This window comes from Ascaphus truei, chromosome 3 (assembly GCF_040206685.1).
Source record: "Ascaphus truei isolate aAscTru1 chromosome 3, aAscTru1.hap1, whole genome shotgun sequence".
NCBI lineage: Eukaryota > Metazoa > Chordata > Amphibia > Anura > Ascaphidae > Ascaphus > Ascaphus truei.
The window spans coordinates 343,103,244-343,121,876 of record NC_134485.1 but is presented as its reverse complement, the minus strand read 5'-3'; the positions used below and the strand labels follow the sequence as shown (position 1 = coordinate 343,121,876).

Sequence of the window (18,633 nt, the reverse complement as noted above, 5' to 3'; positions counted from 1 at the left end):
CAGTGACGTCACACGCGCCGGAGGAGAAACGGAGCTGAGCGTTCCAGGCTGCAGACAGCTGATATCCTGAGCCAGAGAGGAGGCGGTGAGATCGGATTAAACCCCCTAGAATCACTGTGATTGTGATAAATGCTATTTTAATTCTAGCACATTGTAAGTGCACATTTTATATGTTTATATGTTCATATTCATTTTATAAAGTTTTTGGAAAGACAGATCGCGCTATGTAGCTTTGTTTCCTCCCTATGTATACCATGGTTACCCTGACGAGATAAGCCTGGAGGGATATCCACAAATACACAGATACTACCTGGGGTGGCAGCCCAATCTGCCAACTGCATGCTTACCACTTACATCTTGTAAGTAGATAGACCAGCAGAGCCAAGATATCGTCATTAATATTTCATCATAGTCTCAACGTCTGCACTTAAATTTGCACTGTTTTCTGTTTTTTATTTCCCTATATTTTGCTCCTCCTGGATTGTTTGAAACATTACAGTGACATGTCCAGAGTACATTGGAGAGGAACCTGCCACGGGCAGTGTGAGTGTGTGTGGAGTTCATTACACAGGGGGTTACGGAGGCATTTGGTGCTCAGAGGTTTGGAATCATATATTTGTTTTAAAGCATGGCATTTACCTGGAGTTGAGAATTCCATTGCGGAAGGGTTGTCTTGCTTTCAGTGGTCAGTGTTTAGGAAGCTATGCCGATAGCTGCACCAGTGGGTCTGGTTTGCCCGCAATTTTTGTAGAACCTGATATCAGAGGAGTGGTAAGCCTGGTGATGATTCAATGGCTCAAAGTACATGGTGTGCATATAAAAGAGCTTGGGAGGAATGGTTGGTTTTAGTGCAGCAGCAGTGAAGCATCTCGTTTAAGGGTACTTTTAATATACAGATGCAGCCACCAGTATTAGATCACTTGCCTTGGAAAATCTGGGGCAATCTCCCAATAAACTGCAACATTTCTGAGCTTTTTTTGCAGCCAGACTAATGGCCCATCGGATTAACACATCTTGGGGTCCCTGCAGTCCCATTCAAAATGAATGGGACTGCAGGGATCCCTACTGTATTAATCCGATGGGCCATTAGTGTGGCGACAGAATCTCACAGAAATGTTGAGGCATTTACTGTGAAATGCCTTTGTTTTGACCCAGCCAAGTGATCGGATACTGGTGTCTGCATCTGTACTTGTGTAAATTATGGAAAAAAAAGTCTTATTGGGTTACTGAGTAGATAAACAATTTGCAAGAAGAGCAATTTTATGAAACTGTTATGGTGGAAAGATAAGATGAAGGATTTTTGCTAAGAAAAATGGTAAAAAGGTTGGAGAAAGGGAATGGTACGTCATTACGTAACAAAGACAGTAATGTTTGCATTGTTAGAAAAGCTATTGTCAAGCCTCGTAGAGGTTTGTCATGCGAAATACAAAGTATCTTTATTCCAAGTGTCTTTTGCATTAACATTCGTTACATTTGACTAATATTGTGCTAGATATTTTTCATGTGGGGCTCCAGGATGGGATCAAGAGGGCGTTGTCTCTTGGTGGGCGGCAAAGTCCATTTTAGTTTTAAATGGGCTTGCATGTGGCGGGATGCTGCTTGCCAGTGGAAGTTGGTGGAAGTTGTTACATGGTTTAGGCCCCCCAGTTGGCAATGGTAAGGTAGTACCAATGCCAATAGCCTTGCGGCAAGGCTTTGCAGACTACGGTGTTACAGTAGATGCACATTGGCCAGAGTGGGCAATGGCTGGCATGATATGGTTGTTTTAAATCCTGATGTTTAAACAGTTAAGTTATGTTAATGTCGCTGGCAAGTTTGTGTGATGTATTTAATAAATGATGTGACCATTTTACATCCAAACTGGTGTCAGCGTATTATTGGGAGTTGGGTAAATTGGTTTGGGCAGCAGGGAAAATGGAGGCATCTGGACGTCATTTGTCAGGTTGAGAAGCTAAAAGTCAGGAATATCATGTTAATTCCCTGCTGTATGGCATGGGAGCAGATGACATCTTGTGTGTCCTTTCTCTGGGGAAGAAGGTTAAAGAACACTATGATAAGGTCAAAGAAGCCTTCAGTCAGCATTTTGTGTGGAAGCACAATGTGATTTATGAACATGCCATGATTTAACATGAGACGAAAACAACTAGGTGAGTGTACACTTTGGCAGAGCACTGTAATTTTGGTTCTCTCAGGGAACAGCTAACAGGAGGCAGGAATGTGGTTGGTATAAGAGATGCTAAACTAAGAGGTTGCAACTGGATTGTGAAATTAATTTACCCAGAGTAACATACTGTAAAACAGTCAGGAAACAGCAGTCCCTGTTACGTGGAAGATGATATCAAGAGACAGCAGTCGACAATGTAGTCACTGTAAAGTCAAAATCCAAAATGAGTCAGAGGGATTTACAATACCAGGAAAATAATCTGCAAAGGATATCTGATTTCTGTATAATGCATAAAACAGACCACGGTTGGTTGACACAGTGTCAGCATGTGGTATGGCATGGTGCTACTAAAAGACATAGAAAAACAGCTAAAGGCTCTTAATTAAATGGTAAGCTCTTCGGAGCAGGGAATCCTTTTCCTAAATGTTACTTTTATTTCTGAAGCACTTATTCCCATGATCTGTTATTTGTATTATTTGTTATTTATATGATTGTCATGTATGTTACTACTATGAAGCGCTATGTACATTAATATATTGCAAATAAAGACATACATACAGTGCATACATACAATACATACAGTACATGCATAAATGGAAATAATGTCCTGCCAAATAAACAATATGACACACGTGTAACAAAAGGGGGTACTATCTAGCCATGTGCCACTGTACAGGGAACACTGATAATATCGTGGACATGAAATGAGGAGGTGAAAAGATTTTGTCTCCCTGGGGGACATAGCAAAAACAAAATGACCTACAGACTGGTTGCAAAATATAGTTCTAAAGGGAAAATGCCTAAACTTTATAAACTTGATACAGGAGCAGCAGTCACAGCACTTCCAGCATCAGTTTCATGAAGTCCTAGATGTTGAGTTATCACACCACAAGCAAGTATTATTATTATTTTTATTATTATTATAGTATTAGTATTATTATTAGTATTAGTATTATTAGTATTATTCCAAAGTATGCTTGGAAACAGGTACAAGAATGCTTTAAACCCCCCCCCCGAAGCGTATGAGTTTCACTGATATAATGTTAGTATCTTCCCCCTGAGCATGTTGTGTTCTTTTTTCTTTAAAAGCTTTTCTAATGTTAAAAAACATGATTTTCTTAATATCTAGCTTCTAAGGTTACTACGGGAACCTTTAGACAACAATATGCTCGGGGAAGAAATACATTTTAACCTCCCGGATACTTAATTTTTCAAAAGCCTATATCTCCTGAATGAGCTTTGTAAAGGGCAAGAAGAGATATTTAAAATAAAAGATAAAAGGCGAAAAAATTGTGATAAGCAAGGCGCCGGTATATTAAAGGCAGGTTGAGCATGGCAACCCATGTCACAAGAGAGGAGATCAATGTGATTTCATAACTTTTAAAAGTGCTATTGGGACTGCCAGCAATAGATGCATTAAAGCACATATAAAGAGTAAAGGAAGTACAAGAATGTCCTAAAATGTCTATTAAGAGTCATACAAAATAGAATTTAGCCAGAGTCTGGGGTTCAAAGGGTGAGAAAGGCAGAGAGAAAGCGGGGCATGTAGATCAAGAGAGGAGGATAGGGCAGAGTTGTATTTCCTGACCAGGTCTGGGTCTGGAGCAGAGCTGAGAGTGGAGAGAGAGGAGCGTAAAGTGGACTCAAAAGCTGGTAGGTTAATATAGTGCAAGTCTCTGCAGAGACAAGGGTTAGATGGAGGTGGAGAAGGGGAGAAGTGAGAGAGAGAAAACGAGATGAGGTGATGGTAAGAGAGAGGAAAAGGGGAAATGGAGAAATCAGAGAGAGAAAAGTTTGTAGTGAAAACCAGGTCTATGTAATGGCCATCCTTGTGGGTGCTGGCTGCAGTCCACTGTTGAAGGCAAAAGAAGAGGTTAGAGAGAGAGTGGGAAGCCCAAGGGAGTGAGGGGTCATAAATATGGCTATTAAAGTCCCCAAGGAGAAGAACAGGGAAGTCTGAGGAGAGAAAGAGAGCCAGGATTCAAAGTGAGAGATAAAGACAAAAGGGGGATGGGTAGAGTTAGGTGGGCGAAAGCTGTCCGCCATATGGACAAGAAGAGGAGAGAAAATCTTAACAGTGTGAGCCTCAAAGGACGGAAAAGCAAGAGAGGGAGGAATAGGAAGGGTACGGTAGCGGCAGATAGAGGAGAGCAGGAGCCCCACACCTCCACCCCTGCCATCAGGGCACAGAGTGTGGAAGAAGGAAAGGCCACCATAGGAGAGGGCAGCTTCCAGAGCAGAGTCAGACTGAGTGAGCCAAGTCTCAGTTCTAGCAAAGAGGAGCAGAGTGAGAGAAAAAGAAGTCATGCTCAGAGAGGAACTAGTTAGAAAGGGATCGAGCATTCCAAAGGGCACAGGAGATAGGGAGAGAAGAGGGAGGGTGGCAGGGGATGGGTATGAGGTTAGAGGGGTTGACACCTGAAGGCGTAGAAGTTGTATGGGAAGGCGAGGATGAGAGCATACAGAAATAAGGCAAGGAGCAGGATTGGGAGAGATATCCCCAGAAGCAAGGAGGAGAACCATGGATAGAAAGAGAATGTGTGAGGATGATTTGTAGGGGTGTGTTTTAGTGCAGGGGATATAGCTGTGTAGTGACAAAGGGCGCAGGTAAGAAAGGAGTTCATGTGAACTGAGAAGTGGCGAAGGAAGGAGAGATGGAGAAATATGAATAGAGTTAGAGACATAATGAAGATGACAGAAAGAAGTGTGTATTTTGAAAAGAAGTGAAATCAAAGCAAATAAAAACAATAGTGACAGCAATAGTTTAATGCTAAGATGTTCAGTCTGGGATAGATAATGTCCTCCTTTCCAGCGTAGTTCAAAATCCAGGATTCAGGGCCAGTAGGTGTTGTGTTGTCCACTGTTCAAATCCACACTGTATTCTACTTAAAAAATGCTACTTTAAATGTAAGCAGCTTTTATTGGAACCATCAGCCATACAGAAGTTCAGGTAAATGTTTTTTTTTAAAACTTATATTTTTATTTTATTGTCATTAGATAAATGAAAAAAATCAAGTAGCTTGAAATGTCCCTTTAAACTCCTCTGGCAGAAAAAGAATTTAAGAAACCCTGTTATTTTTCCTTTTGAAAACACTTGCTGAATGTGAATAGAAGCAGATAAAATAAACGGTCGTCTAACTCGTAATAATTATCTTAGCAAATGCGTAACTCCAAAAATGTGCTTTGGTTAAGGATCTGTTAAGAAACAAACACCCGCCCCCACATTAGTGTAATGGAACAGTCTGCTGGGATTAAATGCACATAAAAGTACAATATTACCATGCCACACACGAGGTGTGTGAAGTAAATAAAGGAATCTGGCCAAATAGCCAAATCCAGACATGTTCTGATTGCAGAGACGTGATCATTCATCAAATGGAAGGAAGCAACAAAAGCATTGCAATTATGCTATTTGTACCAATTATGTTTAGTATTTATGAATCTTGTGTTGCATACTGTATGCTTGAAGAGATTTGTGTGTTTTCATAATTACGCCTGGCCCCTGTTTTTAGGTAACCCAAAAAATCCAGAATACAGGTTGGAAGACCCCAAAAATCTCTAAAAGCTGAGATATTTAAAAAAAAAACATTGACTGCTAGACAAGGCTGCAATTCATGGCATGGCTCTCCAGTAGCACTGGCTGAGGTTTGTCTTTCTATTAAGGACAGCTACATCCAATGTGTGCAAATAGAATCGCCGAACCATTGGATAGCAGAAGTATTCAACCCCTACCAATAATGTCACATTTTGTTGGATTAAAAATAATGTATTCACAGTTTTCAAACTAACTTTTTTTTATTCATAGCTACAAAGCTGTATTGATTACAGTGAATGCTGTTATATGAAAAGGAGGTTAAATGACAGCAAAGGAAATGTACAAAATTAAATGTACTGGTTCCATAAGTATTCAGCTCCTTAAGTCAGTACTTGATGGAAGCTCCTTTTGCATCAATTACTGCTATGAGTCTTTTTGGATAGGTCTCCACTAGTTGTGCACAGTAGGGTGGTGACAATTTTGCTCATTCTTCACCGGAAAATTGATCCAGTTCTGATAAGCTTCTTGGGGATTGTCGATGGACTGCAATCTTCAAGTCTTGCCATAAATGTTCAATTGGATTCAAGTCAGGACTTTGACTGGGTCCCTTAATGACATTAATTATCTTCTTGTTCAACCACTCGAGTGTGGCTTTGGCTTTGTGCTTCGAGTCATTTTCCTGCTGAAATGTGAATTTGACTGACTCTAATAGGTTTTCCTCAAGGATTCTCCAGTACTTTGCACCATCCATTCTCCCACTATCCTGACAAGCTTCCCAGTCCCTGCTGAATAAAAACATCCACATAACATGATGTTGCCACCACCATGCTTGACAGTTGGGATGGGTTAACTGGTTGATGTGCAACGTTGGGCTTACGCCAGACATAACATTTGGAATTTAGGCAAAAAGTTACATCTTTGTCTCGTCTGACCACAAAACCTTTTTCCATATGTCTTTTTGAGTAATGGCTTCTTTCTTGCCACCAGACCATACAGCCCAGCTTTGTGTAGGGATATTGTTGATGTGTGAACACTAACTCATCACTCTGCAACATTATAGTATGATGAAAGTTTAAAACATGTGACAATATTTGCAAGTATTTTAATTGTGCCATGCTTATGGTATGCAGTTGTTATATATAGAAATATGAGGAGAATGGAGTAGAGCTACATGACGTATGTTATAATGGGATATATCAATTTCTGCGTTTCGTGCTGTAATTTTTCAACACTTCTTATAAATCAATAAATGACCTTGTCTTCCAAGGAGAGTCTCATTAAACCTGAGAAATATATTTCTTACATTTCATGCAGACTCTGCATTCCTTTAACTTTTCACTAAGATAACGTTTTAGCTTGTCCAGCAGTAAAGGTTTTAAAAGTCACAAGCTGTCAGCTATCCTTTAAGATTTAAACTACAGGCCCCTTTCATTACAGACTATATGGCAGGTATAAATAGGACCCTATTTTGTATGTAGGAATCCCAGATAAAAGTAATAGCATTAATCAGGACATACAGTACCTACCATGTCTGTTTAATTACTACACTGGGATACACGGACGGCCACTGGAAAAACATTCCTCTCCTTCACACCCAGGGCTGTAATGTTTCCTCCAATCAAATAGAAAAGTGATAAGTCAGCTTGTTCATAAATCTTTGCACAGGATCTAAGTGCCAAAATGTGATATATTTCTGAAATTGTGGAATCTTAGGCAGGCATCAAAGGCTTATTCCCTAAATGGAGCAAACCGTGCATGAGCAATCAATCTGACTGCCAAAATGTGTGCTACTAATTAGGCAATATGGTATTAACAAAGAACCGTTTATCAGCACTATTTTGCTCATGATACAGTAATTATATTTAACCTAATAAATAAGTGGACTATTAAAAGGCATGTAAAATAATACATACAAGGAAAATCCTATTCTGCCAATATACCTCTACTGAATGTGTTAACAAAATTATAATAGCCTTTATGTTTATTTAGTATTATCTTTACATTATCAAACTCAATGGTACTTTAAACTGGCTTACTATATAGGGATTGTCACGATCAGGGTTGATCGGACTACCAGGGCTTGTACAATCATTAGACAGAACGCAAGGGTTTAATAAACCGAAGTTTATTTAGCCGGAGCTAAGAGCAAAACCCAATGCAACAGGTACAGAAATACATTACTGATATAGGGCAATGCCTATCTGGCAAGCTGGAAGGCACTGCCGAAGTGAGCTCATCCTCGTCGTTTCGCCAGGGTCCTTATGGAAGAAGTCACAGTTCAAGCACAGGACCACAGTGGGGTCCACACACTAGTCTGAATGACTAACAAACAATGAGACTAACACATTGTACAGGGTCTAGACACAGACCACTGCATTTACAGTAACTCTGCAAAACCAAGAACTCACGAGCTGAAGAACCCAGGTCGGTGGCAGTGGTTATACTCTTTCCCCACTCAGTAAACCACAGACCTGGCTGGGGGGGGGGGGGGGAAACAATAACAGCGATATGGGTCCCATAGTCTCTCACGGCAAGGGGCTTGATTGCCCAGGTTCTTAGCACATGGCCCTGGTACACTAATGTGATTAACTGGGCGCTGGAGACCCAGGAACATAGGGTGAGATGCCCCAAAATGGTCATCTCTATTTGTGGCTTGTGCCACCGGATGCAGGCCCAGAGGCATGGGGAATTGTATGGGTATTGAGGGGGAATTTTGTGTGCATGGCCAGGGTGGGAGGAGGAAATGTGTGTGAGGAGGGAGTGGGATAGAGTGATAGTGGAGGGGGGAGGGGGTGATAGGGGTGTATAGTGACTGAGGAAGAGAAAGAGGAAGAGGAAGATAGGGGGTAAGAGTGAGATGGGGGAGAGAAATACATGGGGAGAGGGGGAGAATAGAGAAGGGGGCTTGCAGGATCACAACACGGGGGGGGGGGTCCTACAAGCCATGCCCATACTCGCATCTAAGTATATAGGAATTACACTGTTCAACTATATCAATGTTAAACTCTGTGTAGTGCTATGAAAAGGGCAATTCCTCCTAGGACAAAAGTTAGAGACATTGACATGTTAGGATAAGTGGAGCTGATTGTGACCCTTCAAAAAAAAATCATAATCTGACAAGTATTATTATTATAATAATAAATAGTTTATTAAACTTTTAACATTTCCATTGGAAAAAAATATTATAATTTTGTTTATCTTCTTCAGTGATAGACTTTTTGTAAGTCCTCAAATTCCCAGTTAAATTGCTATTTGTTCTCTGTTCTTTGCTTACAAAATAATTCTGATGCCATCATTAGTCAAACAGATAAACCTTAGAGCTCTCGAAGAAATGCCAAACATTATTTTTTTCACAAGATAGAAATAAGTAAAACGGCAGCTGAATCCTTTTTGATCTGCGATGTTGCGCTACATGTATTGCTGACGCTAAGCTTTCTCCTGTAAGTAATGTTTATAAGATACTTAGAGAATATAGAGCAAACCATAACAGTACCATTGCACTACAACTTTAGCCTAAGGCTTTGGTCCCGCTGAGTCCGGCAGTGCGCACGGCTGTGTGCATGTTACTCACCATCACCTGGTATCCTCCCAAGCAGGTCCCAGTCCCCCCTCGCTGACGGCTCACTACGCGCTGTGACGCGTCAGCCGACAGGGGATGCAAGAAAATTGTGATCCCGAGCGGTGACGTGTCCCGTGGTGCACTGATGAGCCAATCAGCGGCGGGGGTGGGAGCTGTCAGACAGCTTCCTACACAAGGTAGGGTGTGTGTGTGTGTGTGTGTGTGTGCCCACGCATGTGTGTGGAGGGCATTTGTGGGGGAAGGGGGAGGGAGCTGCTTACCTTACAGCAGCCCGCAGCAGTTCTCTCCTCTCCGGCAGCTCGAGCCCGTGGAGGGAGGGGGGGAGTAGCGGGTCCCTCCGCTCAAGCCACGCCCCACCTCCCAATTCCGCCCCCCTCCCGCTCCAGCTCCCGCTCCCTACAGACCGCATATCGCGGTCTGTGTCTGTCAGCGTGCCGCCTGTCTGCAGTGCGGGCATGCTGACTGAGGGAGCGGGGCCTTAGCCTTAGAGGTGAGGCTAGATAGATATGAGGTGCTACAGTAAACAGTTAAAGTAAATTATTAGGCACTGCAATGGTAAAAAGGTTATTGGAAACATATAATAAAGACCTGGGTATTCAGGCACAAAATTACTCCATTTTCCAAGAAAATGTCCTGGAAGATTTTGCTAGACAGACCCAAAGCTTCAGTACAAGCACATGTCGCTGTGTGAACCTGCACAGTGATTTGTTTTTTTTATTTGTTTTATACTCCTAAAACACTCATCTCATACAGTTTATTGAATAGATCATTAAACCACTAGAGTCCAGAGGGAAATAGGTGACAGGGATACCTCGTTTGTCCCTGATAGGGTGTGCGGAATGTGCAAAGAAGAAAAATTGGCAGCAAGTTCAATCTTTGACAAAATGCCTTATTTTCATCCTCTCACACGCAGGTATCTTGGGAACTTGTGCTTGTCTCCTGATGTAATCATGCAACAACTCATTTAAGATTAGTTAAATAAGTTAGTAAAAGAGCTCCTGCCCAGCCTCACAGGAGGGAGCTGGAAATGAAATGTGACGAGGTGACATATGAGAATGTTTAACTCCCTTACCCCTGCGTGCTGCTCATATATCCCAATAAGCGCAGTGATGACAGCTCTTGGCTTGTAGGAAAATGAGAGATGATGCATTTGGTAATAAGTGGCAAAAAAGGTACTGCAGGACTTTGTCAATTATCAAATATTTTCCTCATGTCATCACAACAGTCACAGCACTCCTTTCTTCACTTTTGTTTGGTTGCATCCTAGACTGCCCATAATTCAAGCAAACATATTTCCATGTGTTACTTGAATGAAAGAATGCATTCAAGTCCATATATATTATTATACTATTTCTGTAAAAGCAAAAACTGCTACAAAATGTCAAAATGAAGAAACCAATGTCAAAATGACTTCGTAAAAGAAATACACATACATTCCAGGTAAGTGGGATTACTTCAATAATGACACATTTCGTGTTTGCTGAAGTGCTGGGTATGCACTATTTAACTGAATAGCTGAGTGCACAGAAAACGCTGCAGATGTAATTCTTTTAGTTAGGGGATGTCAAAGAATTCTAAATGCCCCTACGTACTGTACTGTAAAAGTAACAAGCCATTGTGAGACGGGAGATCTTGTAACTAGCGCTTGATCTGTGCTTTGCAGCGGGATATCACAGAGACATACTGTGGAGTTGTCTTGAAAGATGGAAATCACAGGAGCTCAACAGTGACAGCTTAATAAATCATCTTCATTGGTAAAATGTCGATTGAGTAAATTACAGCGAAAGCAAACTGATAACATCCAACACAAATAACTTGATACATGTGTGTGCGTGTGTGTGTGTGTATGTATGTATGTATGTACATATATATATATATATATATATATATTGTGACAGAAACCAGGGGTTGGTAATAAACTCCATATACAGGGCTCCCAGGATACTGAACAGTTTCTGTCCTGTCTAAGCTGAACAGGGCAGCCTCGTGGTACAGGCACTCCATTCCACAGTTTGTCTGCTGCCTGTTTTCTGTCACCTGTCATGCTGATTAGAGTTCAGGTATATAAGACCTGTTTCCTGTTTCCTCTGGGCCCCGCCCAAGAGCCTGGAAGGCTGCTGAACTGCAGAGGGGTGAGAAAGCCTCTTTTCCAAATCGCTTCATTCATTCTGTTAGTTTGTCTAAAGACTGCAAAGGTACTTATTTTGTTGGTGGAAGTGGACAAGCCACTTCCAACTCTGAGTCAGGGACATCTAAGTTTAAGTTATCGCTCAGACGAGCAGCTTTTTGTTTGGCTTTGTTTTCTGTTTAAACTGTGGCAGTCTCAGTGCCTGGGACTGAATAAACCAGGCATAGCCTGTTTAAAGGAACAGTACGTGACGTCTCATCATTTAACCTACCCTAAAAGACCGTGTTCTAACAGTCCCGGACAGACGGCGGAGCCCCGGAGTAAGCCGTTTGTCACATATGGTGGAGAATGCGGGCAGAACACTGAAAGGTCTGGGGGTTAAAGAACTTTAAAAAAAAAAAAAAAAAGAAGGTTTTTTTTTCTCTCTCTCCAAACAAGATGGAAGACGTGGTGAGTGCGCTGGTACGCAATGTCGCTGTCCAGAAAGACGCGAATGAAGCCCAGCAACAGGCGAGTGAAACCCAGCGACAGCTGTTAATAGCCCAGCAAGAGACTAATGCAAACCAGCAAGAGACAAACCGCCTGCTGAGAGAGGAGCAAAAGCGGTTCGCTCAGGGCTTACAGCAGGAACTCGAGATCCTGAGGGGGACTATCAGTAACCTTCCACTGGCAGAGGCAGCCCCAGTTCCGAAAATGACCAGGGCAAGCCACTACCTTCAGAAGATGGGACCCTCGGATGATGTGGAAGCCTATCTTCTCACGTTTGAACGCACGGCACAGAGAGAGGGATGGCCAGAAGCTGAGTGGGCTGGTCTAATCGCACCCTTCCTAAGCGGCGAACCCCAGAAGGCTTACTTTGATCTAGAGCCAGCCGAAGCTAACGTCTATGCAAAATTGAAGTTCGAGATCCTCGCCCGCCTCGGCGTAACCACGGCTGTTCGTGCCCAAAGGTTTCACGCATGGTCCTTCACGATGGATAAAGCCACCCGAAGCCAGATGTATGACCTCATCCACCTCGCCCGGAAGTGGCTACAACCCGAGATCAACTCAGCAAGCCACATCGTGGAACGGTTGGTCATGGACCAGTTCTTGAGGAAACTTCCCTCTGCCTTACGCCGTTGGGTCAGTCGGAGTGACCCCCACAATGCGGATGAGCTTGTGGCCCTTGTAGAAAGGTACAGTGCAGCAGAAGAGCACCCGCAACCCACAGTCGTGGAGCAACCCCACTATCCGAGGTTCCAGGACTCTTCCAGAGACGGTAAAAGGGTACCGGGGTTAAGGGGCGCTGAAGAGCGGCGACCACCTTCACGCCGCTCCAGCAACAGTGGTTCGCACACTAAGGGCAATAGCCAACATGGGGAGCCGGGAAAAGGCTCTAAGTGGGACACAGACTATGTACCTAAATGTGTAAATTGTCATGAGAGGGGCCACACAGCAAAAATCTGCCCACTAAATGATGAGCCCATGCAATGCAACAGCGTGGAACCTTATTCGCTGTTGTCCCAATGTATGGGCCCTAGCCCAGAGGACCCCTTGAATAACCATCTGTGGGCATTTGTAAAGGTTAATGGTAAGAGGGTTCGGGCACTTCTTGACTCTGGGAGTATGGTCACACTAGTGTCCGAATACCTATTGCCCATTAAGAAGAAACAGGTAAACAGTTCACAAAGAGTGGCAATTTGTTGTATACATGGGGATAATCATGAATATTCCACTGTTGATGTTTTTTTTGAAACAGAATTTGGTTCTTTAGATTTCAAGGTGGGTGTTGTACCCAAACTGGCACATGATGTGTTAATAGGGACCGACTTTCCCCATTTTCTAAAAATGTGGTCCCCAGCTCAGAATAGCGCCCAGAGTTCAATAGCAGACCATAACGAAGTGTTAGAAGAAACAAATCCTTTTCCTTTTTCAGAAATGGAGGTTGACGAGGGCCCAAATAAGAAGGGGGAAAAGGAGGAGTTCTGTGAAATTCCCTTCCCCATCACTACTTTGGTAGGGAATACCCCAAATCAAGATGTTGATCAGGCACTTACCACCCCAGTACAGGATAAGACCCTCGCTGACCTAGAGGTCAGTCCTGGGAGTTTTAAGAAGGCCCAGTGGGAGGACCCCACATTAGCGGTAGCAAGGGGAAATATACGGGACCAGAATAGTACTCATGGCCAACCAGATAGGTCACTTGCTTACCCCTACTTCGAGGTAGAGAACGACCTAGTATATCGGGTTGATAAAAGAAAATCAGTTACAACTAAACAATTGTTGGTACCACGGACATTCCGTAACGTAGTATTACACCTCGCACATAGTCATCCATTGGGGGGACACCTAGGGGTGGAAAAGACAAAAGAAAAGGTTCTCCGAAGCTTTTATTGGCCTGGGGTTCTGGCAGAAATTACAAACTATTGTTCCTCATGCCCAGAATGTCAGATCACCGCCCCGTTCAAGGCATACCGCAGCCCATTGGTACCCCTTCCCATAATAGAGGTACCATTTGACCGGATTGCTATGGATCTAGTAGGACCCCTAATAAAGTCTGCTAGGGGACATCAGCATATATTGGTAATATTAGATTATGCTACCCGATATCCGGAGGCAGTTCCCCTACGTAGCACCTCTGCTAAAAACATAGCAAAAGAGTTAGTACTTCTGTTTTCCCGGGTCGGAATTCCTAAAGAGATCTTATCTGACCAGGGAACACCATTTATGTCCCAAGTAACAAAAGAGCTATGTAAACTCCTAAAAATCAAGCATCTCAGAACCTCAGTCTATCATCCACAAACAGATGGTTTAGTGGAAAGGTTCAATAAAACCTTAAAGAGCATGTTACGCCGGGCGGTCGATAAGGATGGGAAAAACTGGGACTGTTTGTTACCATACCTGTTATTTGCCATTAGGGAAGTTCCCCAGTCATCCACAGGCTTCTCCCCGTTTGAACTATTGTATGGCCGACATCCAAGGGGCTTACTGGATATAGCCAAAGAAACTTGGGAACACGAGGTTACCCCTTACAGAAGTGTAATAGAGCATGTTGCCCAAATGCAGGACCGCATTGCTGCAGTCCTACCCATAGTGAGGGAACACATGGAGAAAGCTCAAGAAGCACAGAGGAATACGTATAATAAGGGTGCTAGGGTCAGAATTTTTTTTCCAGGTGATAGGGTACTAGTTCTGGTTCCCACCGTGGAGAGTAAATTCCTTGCTAAATGGCATGGGCCATATGAGGTCTTGGAAAGAGTGGGAGAAGTAAATTATAGGGTAAGGCAGCCAGGTAGGAGGAAACCTGAGCAAATTTACCATATAAACCTACTCAAGCCCTGGAAAGATAGAGAGGTCTTGTTAACCCTAGTACCCCCAGGTCCGTCAGAGAATCAAGAAACTGACCCAGAGGTTAGCATAGCTGAAACACTGTCCGTGCATCAGAAACGAGAGGTCCAGAGTTTAGTGAGAAGGAACAAAGAAATCTTCTCTACACAGCCAGGTAAAACTAACGTAATTAAACATGACATAGTCTCTGAACCGGGGGTCCGAGTTAACCTTAAACCGTACCGAATCCCAGAGGCCAAGAGAGAGGCTATAAGTTTAGAGGTTAAAAAAATGCTAAAACTAGGCGTAATTGAGGAATCCCAAAGTGGGTGGAACAGCCCTATAGTTTTAGTCCCAAAGCCAGACGGTACAACAAGGTTTTGTAATGACTACCGGAAACTAAACGCGGTGTCAAAATTTGATACTTATCCTATGCCCAGGGTGGATGAACTTGTAGAGAGACTGGGCAAAGCCCGATATCTCACAACCCTAGACCTAACAAAAGGGTACTGGCAGGTTCCCCTCACAGAAAGGGCAAAAGAAAAAACAGCCTTCTCAACCCCAGACGGCCTCTTTCAATATAAGGTGCTGCCTTTTGGCTTACATGGAGCTCCCGCCACATTCCAAAGAATGATGGATAAAATTTTAAAACCACATGTTCGGTACGCTGCCGCCTACCTGGATGATGTGGTAATCCATAGTGAAGATTGGCAGTCCCACCTTCCAAAGGTCCAAGCTGTGCTCGACGCAGTTCGGTCTGCTGGACTAACTGCTAACCCCGCTAAATGCACTATTGGTCTGGAGGAGGCCAAGTATCTGGGGTATTCTATTGGTAGAGGGTTACTCAAACCACAAACACTCAAAGTAGAGGCGATACAAAATTGGCCAAGGCCAGTCACAAAAAAACAAGTAAGGACCTTTTTGGGGTTAATTGGCTACTATAGGAGGTTTATTCCCAATTTTGCAACTAAGGCAACCCCACTAACCGACCTCACAAAAGCAAGAGGACCGCTAATGGTAAAGTGGTCCCCCGAAGCCGAACAGGCCTTTAGAAGCCTGAAAGAAGCTCTCTGTGCCCAACCAGTGTTGGTCACACCTGACTTCTCCAAAGAGTTCGTAGTCCAAACCGACGCATCTGAGGTAGGGCTGGGGGCGGTACTCTCCCAGGAGTCTCAAGGGGAGGAGCACCCCATCCTTTATTTAAGTAGGAAACTAAATCCCCAGGAGAAAAATTACTCCATAGTCGAGAAAGAGTGTCTCGCAATAAAGTGGGCTGTAGAGACACTCAAGTATTATCTGTTGGGGAGAAAGTTCCGATTGGTCACAGATCATGCACCCCTTACCTGGATGTGTCAAAATAGGGAGAAGAACGCTAGGGTGACCAGGTGGTTCCTAAGCCTACAGCCCTTTAAATTTTCTGTGGAACACAGGTCGGGGCACAAACATGGCAATGCCGACGGGTTGTCAAGGATGCACTCCCTAATATCCATGGTCGCTCACCCCTCGAGGTCTGAGCTGGGGGGGAGGATATGTGACAGAAACCAGGGGTTGGTAATAAACTCCATATACAGGGCTCCCAGGATACTGAACAGTTTCTGTCCTGTCTAAGCTGAACAGGGCAGCCTCGTGGTACAGGCACTCCATTCCACAGTTTGTCTGCTGCCTGTTTTCTGTCACCTGTCATGCTGATTAGAGTTCAGGTATATAAGACCTGTTTCCTGTTTCCTCTGGGCCCCGCCCAAGAGCCTGGAAGGCTGCTGAACTGCAGAGGGGTGAGAAAGCCTCTTTTCCAAATCGCTTCATTCATTCTGTTAGTTTGTCTAAAGACTGCAAAGGTACTTATTTTGTTGGTGGAAGTGGACAAGCCACTTCCAACTCTGAGTCAGGGACATCTAAGTTTAAGTTATCGCTCAGACGAGCAGCTTTTTGTTTGGCTTTGTTTTCTGTTTAAACTGTGGCAGTCTCAGTGCCTGGGACTGAATAAACCAGGCATAGCCTGTTTAAAGGAACAGTACGTGACGTCTCATCATTTAACCTACCCTAAAAGACCGTGTTCTAACAGTCCCGGACAGACGGCGGAGCCCCGGAGTAAGCCGTTTGTCACAATATATATATATATATAAATGAAATCATGTTTGGATGTCTGTTTGTGCCCTCTGTGATTGGTTGGCGGATGGCAACACCTCATTGGCCTGACGTCACGGCCACGCCTACGCAGGACGTGACAGTTACACCACCCTCACACCGCATGCGCCTCTTGGACTCACTCTCCTCACTCTCCATTTGGTGACTCACTCTCCTCACTCTCCATTTGGTGACTGCCAGGACACTGCCTCCTACTCCTTCATTTCATCACTGCTACTCCTCTCTGCACGCCTCACCGCCCACCCGCCGTTATCCCATCTCTGTTAGCTGCAGTTGGCTGCCAGGGGTGCTTGCACCAGACAACACCTCACCGCCCCCGCGCTGCCGTCCTCCCGACACTGTGTGCCACCCTCTGACCGAGAGCCACACGCCGTGCCTGAGCCTCCAGGTACCATCCACCTCCGCCACCGCTGCCATCCACCCGCTGCTCCACACCTCAACCCGCCGCTCCACACCTCAACCCGCCCCGCCACCTAACACCCTCCACACGACCCACCGCCTCACACACTCCATGCACGTTGTGGGGCCGCGCTGCTCCACCGCCACCTTTCCTCCGCCCAACCCCCCTCCTCTCCCCACCGGCACTCACCTCCAAAGTTGCGCCTCTTACTCCTGTCTGTGTGTGTGTATGGGAGACAGTGTTTGTGTGTGTGTGTGTGTCCAACCCCCCCTCCTTTCCCCACCGGCATTCACCTCCAAAGTTGCGTCAGCTGCGAAGGAGGGGTGGGGGGGAACAGAGCTGTGAAGGGGGGGGGAACATAGCTGTGAAGGGGGGGTAGGGGGAACGGAGCTGTGAAGGGGGAAACGGAGCTGTGAAGGGGAACGGAGTTGTGAACGTTGGGGCCAGCCAGCTATGAAGGGGGTAAATCACGGGCAAAGACATGTATATCAGCTAGTATACAGGCATACCCCGCTTTAAGTACACTCACTTTAAGTACACTCGCGAGTAAGTACATATCACCCAATAGGCAAACGGCAGCTCACGCATGCGCCTGTCATCACGTCCTGAACAGCAATACCGGCTCCCTACCTGTACCGAAACTATGCGCAAGCGGGGAGACTATAGAGGCTGTTACACATGCGTTATTTACATCAGTTATGCACGTATATGACGATTGCAGTACAGTACATGCATCGATAAGTGGGAAAAGGCAGTGCTTCACTTTAAGTACATTTTCGCTTTACATACATGCTCCGGTCCCATTGCGTACGTTAATGTGGGGTATGCCTGTATATATCTATATATACAGTGTTCGACAAATAATTATAACCACATGCCTATGGCGAGTGGATTTAGGCCGCTGACGAGCCGTGCTGCGGCTCTATGAATTCCCCTGCTCGCGCCAATTTTTTATTTTTTTAAAATAAATAATCCCCCTCCCTGATTGGTTTAATGCGGGGAAGAGGGCCAGCAGGCAGCTCTGGGTTAGCACCTTCCCCCGATCTCCTCCTCCTCTTGCCCCTAATCCACGCCCCCCCCCTTGCCCCGGATCCCCGCTTGCTGCCCGGGGGTGTCCGCCTCTGAAGGGGGTCCGCTTCCGCTTCGGTGGGGGGGAGGGGGAGAGTGCTGCGGCGTCGGCGTCCGCTTCTGGGGGTGGGGGGTGGTGCAGCGGTATCTGCCTCTGGATGGGGGGCGGCCCCTTGCAGAGGCCCTCCTGCCGTGTGGAGGGCCCTGCTGCTGTGCGGAGGCCCAACTGCTGCCATGTGCGACCCCCTGCCTTGCGGGTGAGTGTGTGTGAGTGACAGACTGAGTGACTGTGTGTGTGTGACTGACT

The 18,633-nt window shown here is 44.8% G+C and overlaps 1 protein-coding gene across 2 annotated transcripts in view; it reads right to left on the bottom strand.

The window, feature by feature from the left end:
- Positions 1 to 18,633, bottom strand: part of PPP1R1A (protein phosphatase 1 regulatory inhibitor subunit 1A) — a 138,955-nt gene that overhangs the window by 113,362 nt on the left and 6,960 nt on the right. The gene's annotated exons all lie outside the window — the stretch shown is intronic.